This window comes from Schistocerca americana, chromosome 4 (genome assembly GCF_021461395.2).
Source record: "Schistocerca americana isolate TAMUIC-IGC-003095 chromosome 4, iqSchAmer2.1, whole genome shotgun sequence".
In the NCBI taxonomy this organism is placed as follows: domain Eukaryota; kingdom Metazoa; phylum Arthropoda; class Insecta; order Orthoptera; family Acrididae; genus Schistocerca; species Schistocerca americana.
Window position 1 is genome coordinate 263,113,507 of NC_060122.1, and position 23,763 is coordinate 263,137,269.

Consider the following 23,763-nt stretch of genomic DNA (forward strand, 5'->3'; position numbering starts at 1 on the left):
ATTTGTCAGAGACTTGTCACGAGGCCGGCCGCGGTGGCCGTGCGGTTCTGGCGCTGCAGTCCGGAACCGCGGGACTGCTACGGTCGCAGGTTCGAATCCTGCCTCGGGCATGGGTGTGTGTGATGTCCTTAGGTTAGTTAGGTTTAAGTAGTTCTAAGTTCTACGGGGCTTATGACCTAAGATGTTGAGTCCCATAGTGCTCAGAGCCATCTTGTCACGAGCGGATGCCAATAGGACGCCGGCAGTAATTCCTGACCGACCTACTGAGCGAAGTTCGATTTAGTTACATTTTTCCCCAACAGTTAACTGATATGCTTCCGATTAATTGCTTCGTTTTGATGAAGTTCTTCGTCCCCCTAAAAAGCAGATAATTCTGTCAACAACTCAGTTATTGAATCGAATTCAGAAGGATTGAATCCGATTCGAAACTGACTACTGATTAAACCTTCCCGTTGCACCTCGATTTTCACGTCGGGAGACGGACAGCGGACAGTTACGGTGCTATACTTAGATGTTCCAAAATGGATTGTAGAGTGTGTTCAGTCTGCGCATATGTTTCTTCTGGTTTATAGACTTTTGTGTTGAGCACATTCCTAAATTATCTTCATCACCCGCTTTTACCACTATCGTGCACCAGAACACCATTTTTACCGTTCCAAAGTGGAACATTACTTGCGATTTAATTTTTACCAAACACACACTAAAATCTTTTAGTGATAAAGGAGCTATCTTCTACACGAATCTGGAACTTATAAACTTTAAACAGCAAAGGCCCGAGTATCAATGTCCTCCTGAGAGTTAAACGAAAAATCGGGAAACCCCATTTTTCTACGTGTCTGTCTGTATTTCAGGTTAGTTTTTAGCGGCTCATTACGTTGAGATGCAGCACAGTTCTCGAGAATCACGAGAGCACCGCGCAAATCCTCTAGAAGATTACAGTAACCTCTGGAAGATTACGTGGTTGTCAAGGGAGTTCACTCTGTGACAGAGCCACTGGAATGGACGTTAACGTTAACCAGCAGCCCGTTTCTAATCCCGATGGGGCCGTTGTGATTATCCTCGACCTATTAAAATAACTGTCCATGGTTGCACGGCAATTACTTCCAGACGTCTATGACTAATTGTTTTATCCTGCCTTATTCCCAATACTGATAAAATATTCACTTCCTAGCGATGATCCGCTGGATAAAAAAAAATATTTTACCTCAACTCAAGTTACTGGCCCTGGCGTTTTGCTCTAAATATTTAAAACCACACGAAAACGCTATACGTCAGTACCACTAGAACTATAATATCATATTTTCCTGGAGATCAGGGTCATGGAAATTAAGAAGCTGTCAGTGCGATTGCGTTGCGGTGAAACTATTGTTATCTGGGCTGGTTGACTCAATATCATTGAACTGTAGTTGTATCATGAAGTCACTGAGGAAGAATTGAATCAGCAACCACATATTTTGCAGTACTCGTGTCAAAATCAATTGTGGTCTGCAGAGTTACGTGCCTAGTAAGTGGGTGAAGGATAGAAAAGACCCACCATAGTTTAATAACGAAATTCGGAGAATGGTGAGGAAGCAGAGGCTGTTGCACTCAGGCCTCAAAAGGGGGCGCACAAATGACGACAAGCGAAGGTTAGTAGAGATTCCTGCGTCCGTGAAAAAATCTATGCGCGAAGGATACAAAAACTACCATCCTCACACTTTAACAAAAGATCTGGCAGAGACCATGAGAAAATCCTGATCGTATGTAAAATCGCTAAGCGAGTCTAAGGCTTCCTTTCCGTCCCTTGTTAACCAGCCTGGTGTGGCAGTCTAAGATAGAAAAGCGAAAGCTGACGTTTAAAATTTCAAGTGCAAGAAATCGTTCACACAGAGAATTGTACAAACATACTGTCATTTCACTATCGGACAAACTACCGGATGGACGACATAGAAATAGGCATACCTGGTGTCGAGAAACAACTGAAAGATTTGAAGACAAGTAAATGACCAGAACCGGATAGAATCCAAGCTCGATTTTACAAAAAGTACTCAATGGCATTTATTGTGATTCTCTCGCCTATCAAAAGTCCCAAGGAGCTCGAAAAAAGCCCAGGTGACTCCAGTATATAAGAAAGTTACAAGAACGGACCCGCAAAATTACATATCAATATCTCTAACTTCTGTTTGCTGCAGAATCCTTGAACATATTCTGAGTTCGATTATAACAAACTTTCTTCAGACTGGGAAGCTTACGTCCACAAATCAGCATGGTTTTAGGAAGCATCGCTTGTGTGAAACTCAGCTTGCCCTTTTCTCACATAATACACTGAGAACTATGGATGAAGGACAACAGGCAGATTTCTTATTTCCAGATTTGCGGGAAACATTTGAAACGGTGCCGCACTGCAGGCTGTTAACGAAGGTTCCAGCATGTGGAATAAGTTCACAGATATGAGTGTCTCGACGACTTTTTAAGTAATAGAATCCAGTACGCTGTCCTCGACGGCATGAGTGCCCCAGCGAAGTGTGATAGCTCCGCTTTTGCTCTATATACACCGAAATGATTTGGCTGACATGGTGGGCAGCAATCTGCGATTATTTTCTGATGATGCCGCGGTGTACGGTAAGGTGTCGAAGTTGAGTGACGTCAGGGAGATATAAGATCATTTAGACAAAATTTCTAGTTGGTGTGATGTGTGGTTTATTGGGATAACTTCAGGGAAGAGTGGTTCAACTGTAAAGAAGACCGCACGTAGGACGGTGGTGCGACCTACTCTTGAGTACTGCTGAATTGTTTAGGATCCGTACCAAGTCGGATTGAAGGTAGACATCGGAGCATTTCAGAAGCGGGCTGATAGATTTGTTAGCGGTAGGTTCGAACAACGCGTAAGCGTTACGAAAATGCTTCGGGAACTCAAATGGGAATTCCTTGGAGGGAAGGCGACGTTGTTTTCCAGAAACACTATTGAGAAAATTTGGAGAACCGGCACCTGAAGCTCATTGCCAAACGATTCTACTGCCACCTACATACATCGCGCGTAAGGACCACGAAGATAAGTTAAAAGACAGTTTCTTTCCCTCGCTCTATTTGCGAGTGGAGCAGGCGGGGAAATGACAAGTAGTGATGCGGCGTACCCTCTGCCACTTAGCGTACGGTGGCTTGCGGAGCATCTATGTAGATGTAGAGGTAGATGGCTGTACTTCAAGTAACGCCATATTTACAATAATAACATGCTCTCCATTATTCGATAATTGCACAACAGATGAGTCGCAAGAAAAGGAAAAGTAAAGTCATGACAAATTATAACAAAAATTTAATACCCAGCCTAGTGAGTTAAGAAAAGTAAAATATTTGACGCCACTGACATAGTAATGTGCTTTGTAAGACTTCGTAACATGACCTCCAGCACGTAACTAATATTATGTGTCAGAATATGGAACTTCTTTTATATTTCACCTGATTTACTGGCTTCTCATTTAAGTCTCCAATTAGGCGTAACTGCAGGCACGAATCTTTTCGAGTCCTCCCTCGGGCATGGGTGTGTGTGTTTGTCCTTACGTTAATTTAGGTTAAGTAGTGTGCAAGCATAGGGACTGATGACCTTAGCATTTAAGTCCCATAAGATTTCACGCACATTTGAACATTTGAACGAATCTTCTGTCTGACCGAACATTCGCTGACCTGAGAAAAGCAGAAGTAAAGGTTCATTGTGTAAAGTCACATTACTGACTCGTGTGAAAGGTTGTTATAGCTTCAAACAGTTTTTTTTATTATTTAAAGTGATTGGTTCTCAAGTCAACACAAACAATAAATGCTTCCGTACTTTCCATTTACTAGATTCGTTCCTGCAGTGCTGTTAAGTGGTTTACTGATGAATACGTAAGACATGGACCGTTAGTTCGGTTCCTGCACTTTGTCTTATTAATGTGGAGCAACTCTGAGATGACTCATATCGATGGAATGCCACATGTCACAGTGAATGCAACTGAAAACTCTTATTCATTAGCAGCACCATTGGCATAAAAATTTCGGCAAGTCCATTTTCCGTCCTTCAGCCGTTTTCAAATGGTCATAATTTACCAGCAGTAGTTCCTCCAGCGATGGTGAAATTTCGTGTAAGTGGTAGTCTGATGTACCTAAATAACGCTGGAACGGTAAAAATGGTGTTCTGATGCCCTTTGTACCGAAGAAAAATGTTGGTAAGAACTAACAATAAGTGAAATTTTCGCTATCAGTTGAAGGTGTACGCTTTCCTCCACACTGTAAGCGTTGGGCTGCGAAATAATTGTGATGAAACACTTAAAGTCATCATACGACAAAGTTATTTTGTTACTGTTAAGTGGAATCTTTAAATATTGCTTATTTTGATTTTGTCTTCCGTCAGTTTAAGGTCTCGGGTTTCTTCTTCTTTAAGGGATCTCATTCGTTAGTCACGTGTTCTTTATACCGTCCACTGTCTTTGTGTTTAACAGCGACCAACTCATCAGCTCTCCGAATGAATCAAAAGGATAGCGAGGGAGAAGACAAGTGTAAAAGCATCAAGTCGTTAGACTCCGTCGTGCTGCGGTTCAGGGTACCTTTAGGGTGAAGTTCATTGTACGATAATGTAGGCACCTATAAACGTAAGACCTCCTGCACTCATCTTTCAATGGGATTTTTAGTATTTCACTGGAGGATAAGTAACTTAAAAGGCCGTTGCTTGTGTTTGTTGGAAGGAGAGGGCGGGGGGGGGGGGGGGGGGGGGAGGGGAAGAGAGTGCCTAGAGAACATTCAGTATGCTGCCCCATACTCCTTAAACAAAAGTTATTGGCACTCAGTTTGAAACACATCGTGAGAATCTAAATCATCAAATACCTATTAAATTACTTTGAAATTTTTTGAAGGAATAAATTCTGGATTTCCTGAAATGCACTTGATCTCCTATGAAAAAGTGCAGTAGAATATTAGCAGCTTCCATTTTTAACTATACACTTATTTGAAAGGGACTGTAACTTCCAGCTCGGTGATCGTACTCCACCACACAAGTCACGTTTGCTGTGTATATAGCTTTTAACACACACAAATAAATAAAAAATACAAATTATGTAATAAACTAGTTAAACTGCGCTGCGCATCCTGAATAAGGGGACAAGCTGACACGCATTACTGACAGTCATCCAACCATTAGGTACTCGATGAAGCAACTAGTTACAAAAATTATTTATTTCCTATCGTTCATATTCCACCTGTACAGCACTTACCATAATTTGTGAAGAGCAAATGTGCATTGCTACTGGAAATAATAACGACTAATCGAAAAATCTGTCAGAAGGCTGAAGATTTCACAATTAACTGTAATTAATATTAAGTAAGAGTAATCGGCTCAGTAACAGAAAATAACGATTTTAATGTCGGGAAAACCGGCCACTCTCATTACGTACCGACGGTTTCACTTCGCTTTGAGTCAGTAATTTCTAGAATTCCAATCCATATTTTATCTAAACCAGCTTCAAACATTGACAAGCCTACGGCATAGGGGTTCGGAGAATTATCAGGCACTTGTTTGACTTTCGTGAAACGGTTATTTATGTGTACCGAAAATGTGAATTTAAAATGTATTAGTTGTATGAACAGAGAAAAATACTTTGGAATGGATTTATGTGATTTTGGTATTCGACATATGCATCTCTTCCTGCGTCTGTACAGCTCTAATTATGCATCGTTGGCGAACACAGAAATCAGAATTTTCCTTTAAGCTACGTTTCATCTCAATTTACGAAATCTTTGGGAACATGAATCCTATGTTTTAACTTACAGCTATAAGCAACGAACAAAACCAAATTTCTCTTCAGATCTGTAAACACGGGTATGACAGTGGTTATCAATGTCGTTTGGTAAAAATTATTTAAAAATTTTAACACCAGTATACAAATAAAAGATTTTTAGAACTGCTGAGATACATTTAATGCATGGTTACATAGGCAATAAAGTTCCATTACTGTCTCGTTTTTTGGCCACTTTCATCATATTATCACTTTGAATTCAGATTTGTAGTTCAAAATTTCTCCCGTACATGATTTGTGTAGGAAATTTGTACACAATTTTCCGAGACTTACTGGGGAAACTTCCTTTACCATGTTGCCACCAAAAAATTTTATTCTTGTACTCTTTGCAACAAACGTATTCTCAAAGCAAATATCAATAGCTCATAAGTCAACGGCAATCCAGTTGCCAAGAGAATGCACAATTTTTTTGGTGCCAAGTTAACAAGAACTCTACTGTCTGCTGTCAGGCGATTCATTTGCAAGACTTTCCTAAATGACATATTTTCGCAGACTTATATATCTAGATCAATATTTTACCTATAGTTTGAAATCTTTTGCGAGTAAATCTATTATCAACAGTCAGGCGTAAAAAATACAGAAAGTAACCACATTTTAATAGAGCCCTCTTAATGCATGCATTTCATTTGACTAACCTACTGTGCACTAAAAACCTGACAGCTGGTCACTTACTTGAGAACGCAAATAAGCGAAGCCACACGTACGCTATGTGGTGTAAAGTAAAATTGAATGAACACTTATTGCACATAAGGCCACTTGTGAGTCAACACTCTTGAGGATATAACGATGTCTACAGCAAAGCAAACATTTTGATAACCACAAACATATTGATATGTAAGGTTGTGCAGTGCTCCTTAGTGAAAAAGAAGACCTGCAAATACTTAGCATTTATAACGGATTTCTGAAAAGGCCTCCTCCCAAGTATCTAGAGATAATGAGGAATAAAAAGCATACTTCATTTGCATCTCCTCTATGGAAAAATTGTCCATTTTACTACTGACTCCCTTTGAAACACATCTGAACTGGATTTCGAAATTTTTTTCCCCTTTCGTCTACTACTGCGGGAGATATCGTTGGAAGCAACAGAAGTCAAAGTTATCAGTCGATAGCTCCGGAATCTGCAGAGCAAGCCGCCGAAAGTTCATTAATTGTGTCAGAGGACAGCCTGACTCCCAAAAACTAAAGGTGGGTTAGAAAGTGACATTGGCCGAGTACGCGTGCATTTTGTGATCAAATTTTATTACCGTATATCTCAATGTCACGAACAAAACTGAAACACTTACAAATGTACCTATGGCAAACTGCATCAGTTACAGTTCACTAATTTGTATGTTTATTAGACAGACAGAAAACAGGGATATTTACTGCATGAATTTCTTATTAAACAGGTTCAAACCTACAGGCTTACAGAGTTCGACTCAGCTTCAAACAGCAGGTAGGTATATTTACTGCATGAAATTCTTGTTAACCATTAGAGGTTGAGATCTAAGAACTAGTATCGATGGTGTAAGCCTCAATATGGAATTTTGGTTTCTACAGTTTCCTCCACTGTCACTCAGAACGCTGTAACCTTTCGTTCGGAACTCTCTGGAAATATGTAACGTAACCTGTAACATGAAACTATACTTCGTCCGTTGTTATACTGAAGCTTTGATGCGTATCAAGGAACGACGTTTGTTAGAATGAGCTACCAAAGTTTCTCGGTCTATTTGCAGAAACTATCAACGTATCACGTGCTATTGTATCACATTCACTTGTTACCAGTTTGTTACTTGTTTACTTGAAGTAGCGGTACGTTTATGTTTCTAATTAACCATGGATGTTTTTGTTACTTAGCTGCTGCGAATGTGAATTGTGAAACTGACGATTTCGCTGAAAACGGTTAGACTGTTTTCTTGCTGTTATTATAACACTGATGGGTAATGTTCGACAGCGAAATTTACCTCCATCCCATTGGCAATGTTACTAAAGGAAAATCTGTCCGAAATGAGGTCAGACCTTTATGAATTCGCAGACGTACTGCCAACGACGACAATGGAGTAGGTCAATCTGAAAGCCCTTGCTGAGGCATTCTTCCCTCTTATCGATCTCACGAGTCACAGCGTGGAGGGATATAAGGGAAATTTGTTTGTACAGTGCGGGCGGAAATAGAGGCGAAATACTGCGACGCAGCGAAAACACACCCTGGGACGTGGAGGAACAAACAGTACGGGATGGACAGACTCAATAATTGCAAGCCGTGTATTAGTCTTGGCCGGCGCCCACGTTTCTTCAGGGAGTTTACCCAGTGAGAGAGTGCGAGGCGATGGTTCTGTAAGCTGCAGACTCATCCTTGCTGTCTGCGGACTTTGACGGAATTATGGACGTCTTCGAATCGACCAAAAACAGACGATGCTGAAAGACTGGAGACACGTGAAAACAAACTGTTATTCTTGAGTTTTTACTGAAAACAGAACTTCCACTATTCCTTATTCCATTTTTACTAATATATGTCACTTTGCTACCCTGTAATGATTTCCAATTTTTTTTCCAACGCACAGTTTCTAGAAGCTGGAATGCGGTTGCATATTCATGTTTAATGAATCATCGATATCTAGTATTTCAGGGGGAAAAAAGCTCTAGACTCCTAATCTTCGATAATGAAAAACAAAGAAGTACAAAAGAGCTTTCAACCACTACGAAGGAAGTTGTTAAAGACGAGTAATTGTAAAAATGCTTTCTTTTTAAACAAGAGAAGAAAAATGCTTTTTTACGTTTCATTATTTTCATTTTGAGGCTACTTTCTTAGATTTATAGTGATATTATCATGATACCGAATACAATATACTGATGTTATTAGTGGCTGGATAATTTTGATGAGTTTCCAACACGGTCAGTAAGGAAATTAAAAATATTGCACCAAAGATTAATTGGAGCAATAAAAATACCTGATCTTCTAAAAGAGGAAATAAAAATACTGGTTAACTGGTTAAAAATATGAACATATCAGTTATAGTCAACGATTACGCTTTATGGAAAGTTTCTCAATTAAGAGGCGTAGCATGTACACCGAACCTTAGTGAACGAAAATTTAGGTAAGAATTCACGAAGCACTTCTTATTCAACATCGCTGAAATGAAAGAACTGTTTCCAAAGTTTTACAGGTAGTAATAGTATTTTTTGTATTAGGAAAGAGCTGGGTGAGTGTAGCAGGAAATTAGAGAACATGCTAAAGTTGGTAACAAAATTCTCCCTAATAAGCGACAGTCTGTAATTACTAAAACTGTGAAAGATAACTAAGGTGATTTTAATATTAGACAGGGTACGAAAAAAAATAAAATGAAGTATCTTGTCTAGTGGCGCACTTTGCACTTTGATGACAAAGAATTCTTAACCTCGATTCGAAAAAAAATTATTGCATGAATTCTTTTCTCAGCTCTGTTCTTGGAGATTCACAGGAATGTATTCCAACTTACATCAAATAGGCGACTTATATGTCTGCGAATATTAGCAGCTAATAACTAAATGTCGTTCTGATTACAAAAAAATGTATAATTTTTTGCTGCTAATCTAAGAAAAATAGTCCATCAGTCCATTTACAAAACTTTCTTGAACGACATCTTTTCACAAAGCTACATCAGTATATCACCAGCCTTTTAAAATTTTCCGTTAGTAAAGCTGTTACCAACAGTATGAGGTGAATATATGACGAAAATAACCACATTTCAACACAGCCGTCCTGGTGCAAGTACTTGACTACTGTGCACTAACAAACTACACAATGTACCACATATTTCGAAATGAATATCAGAAAGTCAATTGCAAAGTAATACTGAATGAAATCATATTGAATATAAGACCATGTGCCAGTCAACGCATTTCACAACAAAACTTTGGCTATGAATAATCTACGTGTATGTTGTTCCCTAGGCGAGAAATGCAATGAATTTCCGAAAGAAAGCTTCGGGCACCGTAACTTCCTTCCGCTGAATCCATAATTGCACAGTAGCAGATTTTCGACAATATCATTTGTGATTCACATACCCAAATTACAGGTTTAACCCCCTGGTCAGATACAATGAGATGCTCAGCTGTTGTTGGAACATTTGTTTCAACAACAAAACCCGAGAAGAGCGGAAGTTCAGATTCTGTAATCCATTATCCAAGGAGCAATGCCTCTCGAAATCAATAGCTCATTATAATGGAATGAAATCGATGGGGCTTGACCTACTCATTCTCTGCAGGTCGCTACCATCCCAAGTTGGAGTTTGCACGAGTCCCGTCAGAGAAGGAAAGCACTAGCATGTGACCAGAAATAACGTGCGGTCATTAGTCGTCCCAATTGCAGAGGCCGTCTGTAGTTTTCGACAGTCCGCGACTTGCCTGCCCGGCGAGGCGGGAAGCACCGCATTAAAACGATATTACGTTACGTAATGAGCAGTTCGTTACTGCAAGGCTGCGTGCCGTTGGCCGCTTGGTCGCTGGGAACATTCGGAACTACCGTGTGTGGAGTGCTGCGGTGTCCAGCTGGTCTTTGCTCTGCGCTAACGAAAGACCGTGCAAGGTAGCATTTCCTCATCAAAAGTTCATTACCAAGGCTAGGCGGCTCCTAATGACGCATCTCCTACCGCCTCAATTAAACAGCATCCACCTATCGGGAGAGGGCATGCTGACTTTAATGCTATGGTGACGCACTGCGAATGCATCTAGCTCTGAGGCGAGAATGAGTCTGGGGCCCAGCCGAACATCTGTGACCGGAAGTCACGTTCCTCTTCGACAAGCGAGTTTTTTTTCGGTTTAATGTACTTCCTGCAGAGTTAGAAGCCAGTGTACTACATCATTATTTCAGAAACACTACAGCCCGAATTACATGAATGTGAACGCTCACTGCTAGACTGGAAAAATTTTGCTGCTCTACGAATATTCGTTGGCCTCGATCAGCTGTCCTATGAAAGAGTAGGTGAGTCGATTATGCATTTAAATTCAGAACAGTTCATAAATAAATAAAAATTTCAGAAAAATTATTGCTGCACTTACGCGACTGTGTACGCTCATTATGAGGGCAGAAAATAATGCTGTTGAACTAAAAACTTGTGGTTTCCATCAGCTGTCCTATGACATTACAGATGAGTAGATCACGTACTTAAATTCTAAACAAAAAATTTGATTAAAATTTTTAAAAAATTAGCTGCGTGCCGTCATTATTTTAGAATAACTATAGCTCGAATTGTATGACTTTGTACCCTCATTTTAAAACTAGAAAAATTGTGCTGCTGTACGAAAATCTGTTTGCTTCCATCAGCTGTCCTACGAAGGAGCAGATGAGTCCATTTTGTACTTATATTGTTGACACTTAAAAAAAAGTAATTAATGTTCCTACAGCAGCAACCAAATCTTCCCCTGCAGTCTGTCTGTTCTGAGTGTGGCGTTAAGCCCAAAGTTTCTAGATTTATGTTAGAGCATATATTAATGTTTCCATCGTTTGCTTGTTCCTGTCAAAAAGCATCGAGGTAATCTTTACAATTTTCTCAATGTCGCTACCCCACAGAGAGCTATTCACACAAGTATATTTCCTTGCAAGTGTTGTTTATCACCACTCTCATTCTGCATTCATACATGACAAACAGGATTCTGACAACCGATGCTCCTTGTCACTTATTAACATTGTTTCCACAGACGTGAAATCTGCTCGAGTATTTGTTTATAAAGAATCCAGAGCTGATTTTTACTCACATGACGTGCTTTATTGTGTTTACCGTCCCATATAACAGCTATAGAATGCGGAGGAAGATCCACAAAAGGTAAAATTTTGTCAACAGCCTAAAACAAGTTTTCATTAAATGTTATTAACTGTTTCGGAGGAATTAGACCATTTTTAGGCTTAACGCTAAAATACAGGATTGTTGCTAAGATAGTCGCCAGCTGATGATGGTTGCTACAAGTGGCCAAACATCAGCTGACGCCGGCGGTAGCAACAGTCCTGCAACGTAACGTTAAATTCGAAGATGCGCTAATTCGGATGAAACCGGCATTAATGATTAATAGAAACTTTATCTAGACTTTTATTTATTGCAAAATCTCTTCATACGAACGTACCTAAAAATTTCGATTAAATTGTGATGTCAATAGCTTGGGACACTAGGGTACGATGATCTGGTCATCTAGTTACACAGAAGCTGCGAAACAGGCTGTCATTCATTACTGCCCTATTCCTTGCCCTGAGCCAAAGAAAGAAGTACATTCTGATGAAGTATTTACAGTAATTTTCACTTCGAGATGTCCGTAAGTGAGAGCATACCTTACGTTTCCAACGGCCGACGTTGTCTTCGGAAGACAGCGACAACACTGTGATGTCGTTCGAAAATCGCGGCAGAGTCGGGTTTCCGAAGTCGGTCGCTGCCGCGTCGTTTCGCAGACACACTATTGTTGCAGTAACACACGAGAGAAGCACACGAACACGGAGGAGTCGGGACGTAGGAGACGGACACACTGCGCGTTCTTCGGGTGGAGGGAGTCGGGGAGGGCCCAGGGGGATCGGAAGGGAGCGCGGCCGGACTCTCGAGGAGAGGCACTCGGCGTGGTTCGGAGCGCGCCCGCGCGACCACAGCGCCAACCGAGCACTGACTGCGCGCAGCTGGCAGCGGCGGCCGTCTGCCGCGGAGTCTCGCGTCCGTGGCCGCTCGCTGCCTGGGTCCGGGCGACACCGGCGGCGCGGCCGCGAACTAGAGCCCGCCGGGTCCGGGGAGCGCTCCCGGCCACTCCACGAGTTTCAAGTGCGATACGACGCGAGGAAGATGAGAGTCGACTCGAACACCGATTCTCTCTGGCGTGATTACGACGTGCATACCAAGACCTGTTGTTGTTGTGGTCTTCAGTCCTGAGACTGGTATGATGCAGCTCTCCATGCTACTCTATCCTGTGCAAGCTTCTTCATCTCCCAGTACCTACTGCAGCCTACATCCTTCTGAATCTGCTTAGTGTATTCATCTCTTGGTCTCCCTCTGCGACTTTTACCCCCCACGCTGCCCTCCAGTACTAAATTGGTGATCCCTCGATGTCTCAGAACATGTCCTGCCAACGGATCTCTTCTTCTCGTCAAGTTGTGCCACAAGCTCCTCTTCTCCCCAATTCTATTCAATACCTCCTCATTAGCTATGTGATCTACCCATCTAATCTTCAGCATTCTTCTGTAGCACCAGATTTCGAAAGCTTTTATTCTCTTCTTGTCTAAACTATTTATTGTCCATGTTTCACTTCCATACATGGCTACACTACATACAAATACTTTCAGAAACGATTCCCTGACACTTAAATCTGTACTCGATGTTAACAAATATCTCCTTGCCATTGCCAGTCTACATTTTATATCCTCTCTACTTCGACCATCATCACTTATTTTCCTCCCCAAATAGCAAAACTCCTTTACTACTTTAAGTGTCTCATTTCCTAATCTTATTCCGTCAGCATCACCCGACTTAATTCGACTACATTCCATTATCCTCGTTTTGCTTTTGTTGATTTTCATCTTATACCCTTCTTTCAAGACACTGTCCATTTCGTTCAACTGCTCTTCCAAGTCCATTGCTGTCTCTGACAGAATTACAATGTCATCGGCGAACCTCAAAGTTTTTTGTTCTTGTCCATGGATTTTAATTCCTACTCCAAATTTTTCTTTGGTTTCCTTTACTGCTTGCTCAATATACAGATTGAAAAACATCGGGGAGAGGCTACAACCCTGTCTCACTCCCTTCCCAATCACTGCTTCCCTTTCATGTCCCTCGACTGCCATCTGCTTTCTGTACAAATTGTAAATAGCCTTTCGCTCCCAGTATTTTACACCTGCCACCTTCAGAATTTGAAAGAGTGTATTCCAATCAACATTGTCAAAAGCTTTCTCTAAGCCTACAAATGTAGGTTTGCCTTTCCTTAATCTATTTCCTAAGATAAGTCGTAGGGTCAGTATTGCCTCACCTGTTCCAACATTTCTACGGAATCGAAACTGATCTTCCCCGAGGTCGGCTTCTATCAGTTTTTTCCATTCGTCTGTAAAGAATTCGCGTTAGTACTTTGCAGCTGTGACTCATTAAACTGATAGTTCGGTAATTTTCACATCTGTCAACACCTGCTTTCTTTGGGATTGGAATTATTATATTCTTCTTGAAGTCTGACGGTATTTCGCCTGTCTCATACATCTTGCTCACCAGATGGTTTTGTCAGGACTGGCTCTCCCAAGGCTGTCAGTAGTTCTAATGGATTGTTGTCTACTCCGGGGGTCTTGTTTCGACTCAGATCTTTCAGTGCTCTGTCAAACTCTTTACGCAGTATCACATCTCCCATTTCATCCTCATCCACATCCTCTTCCATTTCCATAATATAGTCCTCAGGTACATCGACCTTGTGTAGACCCTTTATACACTCATTCCACCTTTCTACTTTCCCTTCTTTGTTTTGAACTGGGCTTCCATCAAAGCTCTGGATATTCATGCAAGTAGTTCTCCTTTCTCCAGGACCTACCCGTTGCAATACACGAATTGTTCCTACATCCTCTTCTACAGGTAAAAAATGCAATTTGGCTTAGGGTATATTTCAAAAAGGGGGGAGAGCTTAAGAGATATTTCGTTGCCAATCACTTCAGAAAGCTGCTACGAAAGCCAAGAGAGCTTCACAGCAAATTTAAACGGACCCAAAGTCTCACAGGCAGCTATTTACACTGAAAAGCCAGAACAACTGGTACACCTGCCTAACATCGTGTAGGGACCCATCGAGCACGCAGAAGTGCCGCAATACGACTTGACATGGATTTGACTAATGTCTGAAGCTGTGCTGGAGGGAACTGACACCATGAATCATGCAGGGCCATCCATAACTGCCGGCCGCTGTGGCAGAGCGGTTCTAGGCCCTTCAGTCCGGAACCGCGCTGCTGCTACTGTTGCAGGTTCGAATCCTGCCTCGGGCAAAGGAAACGACTGTTATCGCTCTGATGAGGGAAGACCAATGGACATGGCGGGATACCAATATAGTTACACACACATAGAGTATGAAAAATAAATCGCGGATGATTTATGTCTTCAAGAAGGATTGTCTAACAGACGCACAGAACTATGGTGTTGCTGTATCTCTGACGTCACTCTGTTGTAGAATTTTGAAAAAAATTCTGGAGATCAGAAGTCTCCGCTACAGGAATCAAAATCCTGTGAAAGCAAGATCTCTCTGTTCGTCCATGAGACCGATAAAGCAGCAGATACAGGTTCTCAGCTAAATGCCATGTTCCTTGACTTCCGAAAAGCATTTGATACATTTCCGTACTGCCACCAATGAACAAAATTGGTGGGGTACGGAACATCAGACCAACTGCGTGATTAGATTAAACAGTTTCTAACAAACAGAACATGGCATGTCATACTCAACGGAAAGAAGTCTTCAAACTTAAAAGTAATTACCGGCGTACCCCTTGGAATTGTTGTAGGACTATCCGTTTACGGAATAAGTATAAATTATAACGTCTTAATAGATAATTTCAGAAGTTCCATGAGGTTTCCGTGGATGATGCTGTTGTATACAGAGAAGCAACGCTAGAGAACTGTAGCGAAATGCAAGAAAATCTTCAGACAATCGAAGCTTAGAGCAGGATGTGGCTATTAACCGTCAACGTAAACAGATGTAAATATTGCGTATACGTGAACAGAAACACTCATTAATCTAAGAATACCCGGCTGCAGAACACTGGAAAGAGCTACTCTCATAAAATATCTAGTATTATTCGTACAGAGCGATTTGAAGTGGAATGACCACATAAAATTATTCACCGGTGCCACAATGAATTTCACTGGAAGAATCGTCAAAGATGTGTCGCCTATTAGCAAAAGAGGTAGATTACAGTACCCTCGCTCAACCAGTTCCTCAATACTCACCGGCGGTCTGGGATCCATACCAATCCTTAATAGGATGGATAGAGAAAATACAGAAAATCCAAAGAAGAGCAGCACTTTACGTCACAGTGTCATTTAGTAAGTGCAATATCATCACAGATATGCTCAGCCAACTTCTGTGGGAGACACTGAGAGAGAGGCGTTCTGCATCACAGTGTGGTTTACGGTTAAAATTACAAGAGCGTACGTTCCTAGAAGAGCCAGCCAAAATATGAAATCCTCTTAAATACACATACGTCACGAAAGACTTTGAAAATAAAATTAGAATCGCGTCCCCTCAGAGGCATACTAATAGGCGTCCTTTCCGCGAACCATTCGCTACGGGAACAGGAAACGGGGGAAGTGACACCAATACCAACAGTACACTCCACCACGTGCCGTAACGGAACTTGCGAATTGTAGATGTAGAGCTAGAAGTAATGGATGTGAATGCTTCCAATGACTGTTCTGCGGTAATGTGATCATACAATAATGGATTTTTATGCCTATTAATACGCAGTACGTTAGATGATGTTTATGATGAAGGTCGAGTGCTGATCCATGAAGTGTCAATTTTCTGTAGGTCTTTCTCTGTTTCGCTACAATTTTCCATCATAAACAATAGGAACTTCCGCGAAATGCATAGTGGAACTTCGGTCGATAATAGGTCATTCCCATATAACGTGAAAAGTAACGGCATTATTACATTGCCTTGAGAGACAACCGACATTATTTTTACGTCTGAAAGGTATCGCTCAACTAAAAATGACGTGCTATGTTCTGCTTTGTAGGAAACTTTCAGTTCAATCAAACAGCTTGTCTCATGTTCAGTACGCTAGCATTTTGTTTATTAAGTGATAGTGTGGAGCTGTACAAGTAGTTCGAAAAACTGTCTCATACCGCTACAAGAGCAAGTATTGGTCAAAACTAAATAATTTTTTACAGAGTAGATAGGATGGGTTAGTATATACGCATATGTAGACAGATGCAAATCAGATACTCAAGGAATGATACGAGGTGACGCATTTAGACTGGAAGCGAGAGTTCTCGGTGACAGACTCATAGGACCATATACTTTACCAAACAGAGGTGTAAATGCCAATTTCTGGGCACCGAATTACTACTGTTAGTGAGAGACTTTATCGTTACAGAAAGACGACGACTGTAGTTTACGCATGATGGGACACTACCCTATTTTCTGCGGATCATGTGACAGTACCACCCCGCAACCTTTCGTGGACGGTGGACTGGTCGAGAAGCTACGGTGGCATGGTCTACCCGTTCACCGGATCTGGATCCGCTGCATTTCTAGCTATGACATTTAAAGGCACTGTTGTACGCCCAACCCATCGTCAACATGCAAACGTTCCGTGAGTTTGTAATCAATGTACCTGTCGCGATTCGATTTTAATCAGGTTTATTTGAAAGAAGGTGTGATTCGCTGCGAAGAAGGGCTGAAGGATGTGTCAGGATGCATGGTAATCACGTTCTGCACTGCCTTAAGTGCTTTGCATATCATATGGAAATGAGGGTACACATCGGTCGAGTCTCAGGAATTATTGGTTCCCGGACATTTTTTCTACTGTAGACCATAGCTATCTACTTTATAATACGCCTTCTGTTAGTCAAGGAACACGGTATCAACGTGGACGCCGGTATTTACTCCTTTCCGCGTCTCATGCACGAGCAGAGCGATCTGTGTTTCACATGACAGTTGTTTGCGGAAACCATTTTGATTACTACGGAAGAAATTTTCAGTCTCCGGAAATATGACATGCAAGTGTAAAACACGTGCCAAAATTCTACAACCTGCCAAAGACAGCGATATAGGCGTTAGGTTAGGTACGTTCGTTGGACGACACTTTTTGAAAACTGAATGACCTGCCTCTTCTTCTTCTTCTTTTTTTATATAATCGCATCCAACGAGCTTATTCATACTGCTGCTACAAGTGAGCATGGTCTTTCACATACTCCATGTATAAATGAATTGGTATCCTGTCAGGTCTTTCTCTGTGTTGAGCGATTTCGGCTGATTTTGTATCCCTTGTCTTTTTATTTCGATATGTGTCTTTTCATTTTCGTGCTATGACTCAGAGGAGGAACCGTAGTACGGTCTTCCTCAGCAAAATCGTTTTGGAAAAAGAACCTTAGCATTTCATCCTTCCTCTACCTTCCTCTGTTTTGTTGCCTTTATGGTAACAGTGTGTATGGACGGTGGGTTCGATACGTCTACTGATTTAACGTAGAACCAAAACTGCTTAGGACCCTTCGTCGAACACCTCGTGGATAGTCTAGTTTTTGCTTTGAGCAGTTTTTGTTTGTTTGTAAATTATCTGTTCAGGTTTCGTCAGCACGAGGAACTGATTAACACAGTGGTCAACAGTAATATTTCTAATGAAAACAGCTGAAGAAGTGAATAAAAATGTGTGGCATGACCGAGACTTGGACCAGGATCTTCCCCTTGCTGGGCAGATGTGCTAACCATTACACCACCCCCGCAGTACAACGATCATACCTACACGAATTTTCCTAATCCATCGCCATCCAGAAGACAAATTTCAATTCACGCCTTCAGCCCATTTCGCTCTTCTTAAATCGTCATTACTACCGATGCTCTCCGCTACTAGAATAGCACCCCAGCTTTGTACCTAATGAGGATCCTGCCTGTCCCTCAGTTGTAGGTGATCTACTGATCTGATGGAATTAACATTTCCTTTTGACATACCTTCGATAATGATAGAAGATGAAGAAATGAATTAAAATTGGTGCCACAGCTGGGACTTGAACCTCGGTTTCCTGCTTACTACTCGGTAGGGCATTCGACCAGGTTTGTCTGTGCAGGTGTCTGTACTCCATCGCAACCGTTCTGGAATTGTTAGCCAAGTAAACAAGAAACCAGGGTTCAAGTCCCAGCTGTGACACAATTTTTAATCCCTTTCTTTAGCTTCTGCCATTATCAAAGGTATCTCAAGGAAACTGTAATTCCTAAAAAACACTTTTGTTACGACGAATATGAATCGTGTTCTTTGCTAAGTCGCGGGTGTTTAATTCGAAAATTGAATCAGTTTTTGTCTAAAGAGCTGTTTTCGTGTGATACCCTACCCTGAATCCATCGAAATCCTTGAAAACGCTAATATTTTGTATTCTTTCGTTACTTAGTTTATATATTTCGCAGATTTGATTGACGAAAAATAGTTGCAATATTTACATCCTCGGTTGCGAAATCTACCTGTTGGAAAATATGATGAGTGGAGTTTGTTGTCATTTGCATCTCAGTGTTGAAGGTTCTGGTAGTTGTTGGAAGCGACTGCTTGATAGTGTAAGCTGTACAAGGTCTGTCGTTGTATTCTGTGTTAGTTCAGAAGAAGGACTGCCTCCTACCTGTGTAAGTAGCGCAAGTTACTTTTTTTATGTCTGTGAATAATTTGAAGTACTCGTAGCAAAAATTGTAACTTAATCATCTTGTAAAGAAATGCTATGAACTCTCTTTCGCGAGTAAGTTTGGCCACCAGGAGATAGCTTTATCGCCGGCCGGAGTGGCCGTGCGGTTCTAGGCGCTGCAGTCTGGAGCCGAGCGACCGCTACGATCGCAGGTTCGAATCCTGCCTCGAGCATGGATGTGTGTGTTGTCCTTAGGTTAGTTAGGTTTAAGTAGTTCTAAGTTCTAGGGGACTGATGACCACAGCAGTTAAGTCCCATAGTGCTCAGAGGCATTTGAACCACTTGTTAGATAGCTTTATCGCTACTCTCCCACATATGTTGTTCGTCATGTTCTAAAATCCTGATGGGTTGGTTAAAAGAATCATTTCATGTGTTCTTTGCTGTTCCTATGATTTGAAACAAGACAAAGGATCACACAAAGGACTTTTATTTATATCTGACAAAACTAGAATCGCCTCGAAAATAAGGACAGAGCAACATCTTAAATTACCATTTGCTATAAGGCCTGTACGTCACATTGAAGAACTGCTGATACCAGAGCGTTCTGAGAATGTCACAGTGAGTGACGAAAAACACAGCGAGGAACGCAAAGAATGCAACTATGAGACAAGCATGCCGATCTATCATTTTCAGGGCACGGTGAATCAAACCTGTATACCGTGTAACCTGTCGTAAGTATTTACAAAAACGTTACACATAAAAATTGTGCAGTACAGAAATTCTAATGGTTCTAATGGCTCTGAGCACTATGGGACTTAACTTCTGTGGTCATCAGTCCCCTAGAACTTAGAACTACTTAAATCTAACTAACCTAAGGACATCACACACATCCATGCCCGAGGCAGGATTCGAACCTGCGACCGTAGCGGTCACGCGGTTCAAGACTGAAGCGCCTTTAACCGCACGGCCACACCGGCCGGCTGCAGAAATTCTAAAACTAGATCTTGATTCAGGGGTGAGTTATCTTCCAGAAACAGTACATATTATTATCACTGTAATCGAGAAAAATGAATTTTTTGTTGAACAGTGTGATGTGTTGCATACAACCTTAATCCTTCTACAAATAATGCAATACGTTTTGTCTCAAGCGGATCTTAACGCTTTTGTTTAAATATCTGGGTGCAACGTTGCAGAGTGACATGACATGGAACGATCATGTGACGATTGTGTTGGGTGAGACGAATGGTCGACTTCGGGTTATTGGGAAAATTTTGGGAAAGCGTGGTTCATCTGTAGGACACTAGTGCAACCTGTTCTTGAGTACTGCTAGAAAAGGAAGACATCGAAGCAATTCAGAGGTGGTCTGCGAGGTTTGTTACGGGCAGCTTCGAACAACGCGCAGTTATTACGGAGACGCTTCGAGACTTCAAACGGGAATCCCTGGTGGGAAGGTGAAGTTCTTTTCGAGAAACACTCTTAAGAGAATTTGTAAAACCGACATTTGAAGCTGACTACAGAACGACTGTACTATCGAAAACGTACATTTCGCGTAACAACCACGAAGGTAACATACAAGAAATTAGGGCTTATACAGAGGCATTTTGAAAATCGTATTTCGAGTCTGTTTGGGAGTGGGGCAGAAAAGGAAATGACTAGCAACGTCGGCGATACACTCCGCGACGCACCGCACGGTGGCATGACGAGTATGTATGTAGATGTAGATCTAGATGTTAGTGATTTAAATGGGTCGAAGCAACAGGCTCGTCTCTTAACCTCGCAGTTCAAATGATGGAATCTTCTTCCTAGTGATAAGAAAGTGAATATGGTGACTGTCATGTAATTTTCGGAAGATTTCTCCAAAGAAATGTTTTGGAGTCCCTAAGGAGACTCTTGGCAGTGATTTCAGTGTAAATGAGCGGCAGTTGTTCACAGATCCAGACAAAGTTAGTGCAGAAGCGGTACCTCTCCGCAGAGGGAATAAATTTCCTTCTGCTTCTATGACTCACACAGTTAATCTGAAGGAGACACCCTGAAAACATTAAACTGATACAAATGACGTGTATAAGGAGACACAAAAAGAACTGCAATTATTCTGGACATGCTGCGCCAGTATACGAAACATCGCTGCTTTCTATAGGAGTAGGAACGCAGGGACAGAAAAATAGTCTGTTCGGAAACAACTTGTGACAGGGCAGAAGTATGTGGTGAACAGTCCTCGGGATGGTCCCAAATATGTGCATCTACTCCCGTTGAACGTTAAACTGGGTCTCGTCAAAAATTCTGTGAAAACCATTGACGAACATGACATGGGTTCATATGTTTGCGAGAGAAGTTACCAAGTGTCCGCGAAGTTAAAATAGAGGAGGGTAGGAAATTAATGTCTGATGAACATCTCCTTTATTTATTGTGTGATGTTGAAAGAATAGTATGGCAATCTCTCAGAAGTGTCTGTAAGAATAATTCACAAACTAACTGGTCCTTGTGAAATGACATTCCAGAAGTGAAATGGTGATGTAAATTTTTAGCTGTTATTCTTTACTCTTGTTTTACTCGTTTCTTTGATTCCTTTACATACTTAAAGGGTTTTTGCTACTTGGATTCTGAAGTCTTGCTGCTAGAGCATGTCGTTTTGGCAGCTGTGTAACGTGATCGCCGTCCTAAGCATTTATAAAAACATCATTACATGAAGACTGTGGCCAATACAGAAACTCTGAAGACAGATCTAGATTCGGGGGCGAGTTACCTTCCAGAAGCGGTAGATGTTGTTACTGTAATCGAGAAAAATGTTCGAATACAGCGTCAGTAGTGCTCTACTTAACACAAGTTGATTAAATATCTAGACGCAACGTTGCATGGCGATATTAAATGGAACGAGAATATGACGATCGTAATGAGGAAGACGAATGGTCGACTGCGGTTCATTGGGAGAGTTTTAAAAGAGGGTGGCTCGTCAATAAATTTCGCCGCTTACAGAACACTACTGAGACCCATTCTTCAGTACTGCTGGAGTTTCCACCAGGTCGGATTAAGGGAGGACATGGAAGCAGTTAAGAGGCGAGCGGATAGCTTTCTTACCGGTAGGTTCGATCAACAAGCTTCTATTACAAAGATGCTTAGAAAAATCAAATAGGAATCAATGGACGGAAGATAACATTCTTTTTGACGAACATATAGCGAACTGGCATTTGAAGCTGACTCCGGAACCATCCAGCTGCTGCCAGCGTACATTTCTTGTAAGGACCATGATCGTAAGAGAAATTAAGGCTTGTATGGATACATAAAGACAGTTGTTTTCTCCCCGCTCTATTTTAGAGTGGAACAGGGAAGGAAATGATTAGCTGTGGTGCAACGTACCCTCCACCATTACCGTACTGTGGCTTGCGGAGTATGTATATAGATGTAGATGTTTCCCTCCAGAATACGAGGCCTTTGACTTCACCACTGAGTCAGCCCTCTGTATTCGTAAGGAGGAGGAGGAGGCAACCATTTATGAAGATATTTAACAAAACTTATACGTGCCGACAGATGATTGCGATACTGTTTTATAACTACCTCCTCGATCCCGAATGTTGTACAAAGGCAAAATGATCACTGGTGGAACATTACTGTGCTAGGCTAGACAACTTGTTAGTGGGTAACATACCTACTCTTCTTAATTAGTAAAATACCTACTCCATAACAAAGAATTATGTTTTATAGACATCCACTAACAGTGTTCCCAACTTAGTCATTAGAAGAGAAATTAGACACAGATTATTACAGACTAGGATGAGGTGGAAGTGTCTAACAGTGAAAACAAACAACGATAAAACACCAACATATTTTTTATGCATATACTATGATCTTCATAGAGTTCTTTCTTGCTATTAGCATTGTGCTGCTGGAGGAAACGTAATTTCAATGCATTGCATGTAAGGTGTTCACCAACCTGCTAGAGCAAATGTAATTTCGATGTATTGCTCACGCGCTGACTGCGACAGAAAATATCTTTGCTGCAATAGAGTCGCAGGTCAGAGCAATCTCGGCAGTTGTTGCACTCGCTCGCTGCTACCATAGAGTAAATATCTCTGGAATGAGCATTGCGTTCTGCGCATGTTGTCAACATTAAACCAGGATTGTCACGTGTTTTCTGGACTTCGCTGTGCGTGTGTGTTTTCTGCAGCGTTTGAAGTTTATAATATGAAGAGTTTTTGTTGTGTTTCACCGTCTTGATAGTGTAATAGCGATGGTGAATTACTGTTGTTGCTACGGATGCAAAGAAAAATATGTGAAAGGAGGGATAGTAACTTTTCATGGGTACATACCTTGTAGTTCTAATTATAGTTATCATATTAGTAAGAGACACTGTATATGTTTAGAAATTTCGAGACGCATTATAATTAAGGCTTGATTCTGTAGACCTATTTTTCTACGATTTTATGACTATATAACAGATATTACGGCTAATACAAAAGCTTACAAACAATCGCTTCCTCTCGTAAATTTGCTAGTGGAACAGGAAAGGGAATGGTTAGTTATTTCAGCAATACTTTCCTCCATGCATTTATCAGTGACTTGTCGATTATGTATATAGATTACTCAGTCTACTATTTATTTAATAAACTGGGAGCAAGTACGTAAAATGCGTTAAATAAATACATCGAAGTGTCACCAGCAAGAAAAATTGTGCTTTAGGTCGCAAAAACGAGAAAATA

The 23,763-nt window shown here is 41.3% G+C and overlaps 1 protein-coding gene across 2 annotated transcripts in view; it reads right to left on the bottom strand.

The window, feature by feature from the left end:
- Positions 1–12,423, bottom strand: part of LOC124612570 (uncharacterized protein C6orf132 homolog) — a 284,388-nt gene extending 271,965 nt beyond the window's left edge. Inside the window, exons 1-2 of one of the 2 annotated variants that reach the window (XM_047140855.1) lie at positions 12,079–12,423; positions 6,803–6,805 (exon numbers count right to left, since the gene is read on the bottom strand). The gene's annotated coding sequence lies outside the window, so the exon portion shown is untranslated. The remainder of the gene's footprint in view (positions 1–6,802; positions 6,806–12,078) is intronic. The other variant, XM_047140854.1, reaches the window with a different exon arrangement.
- Between the last annotated feature and the right edge of the window lie 11,340 nt (positions 12,424–23,763).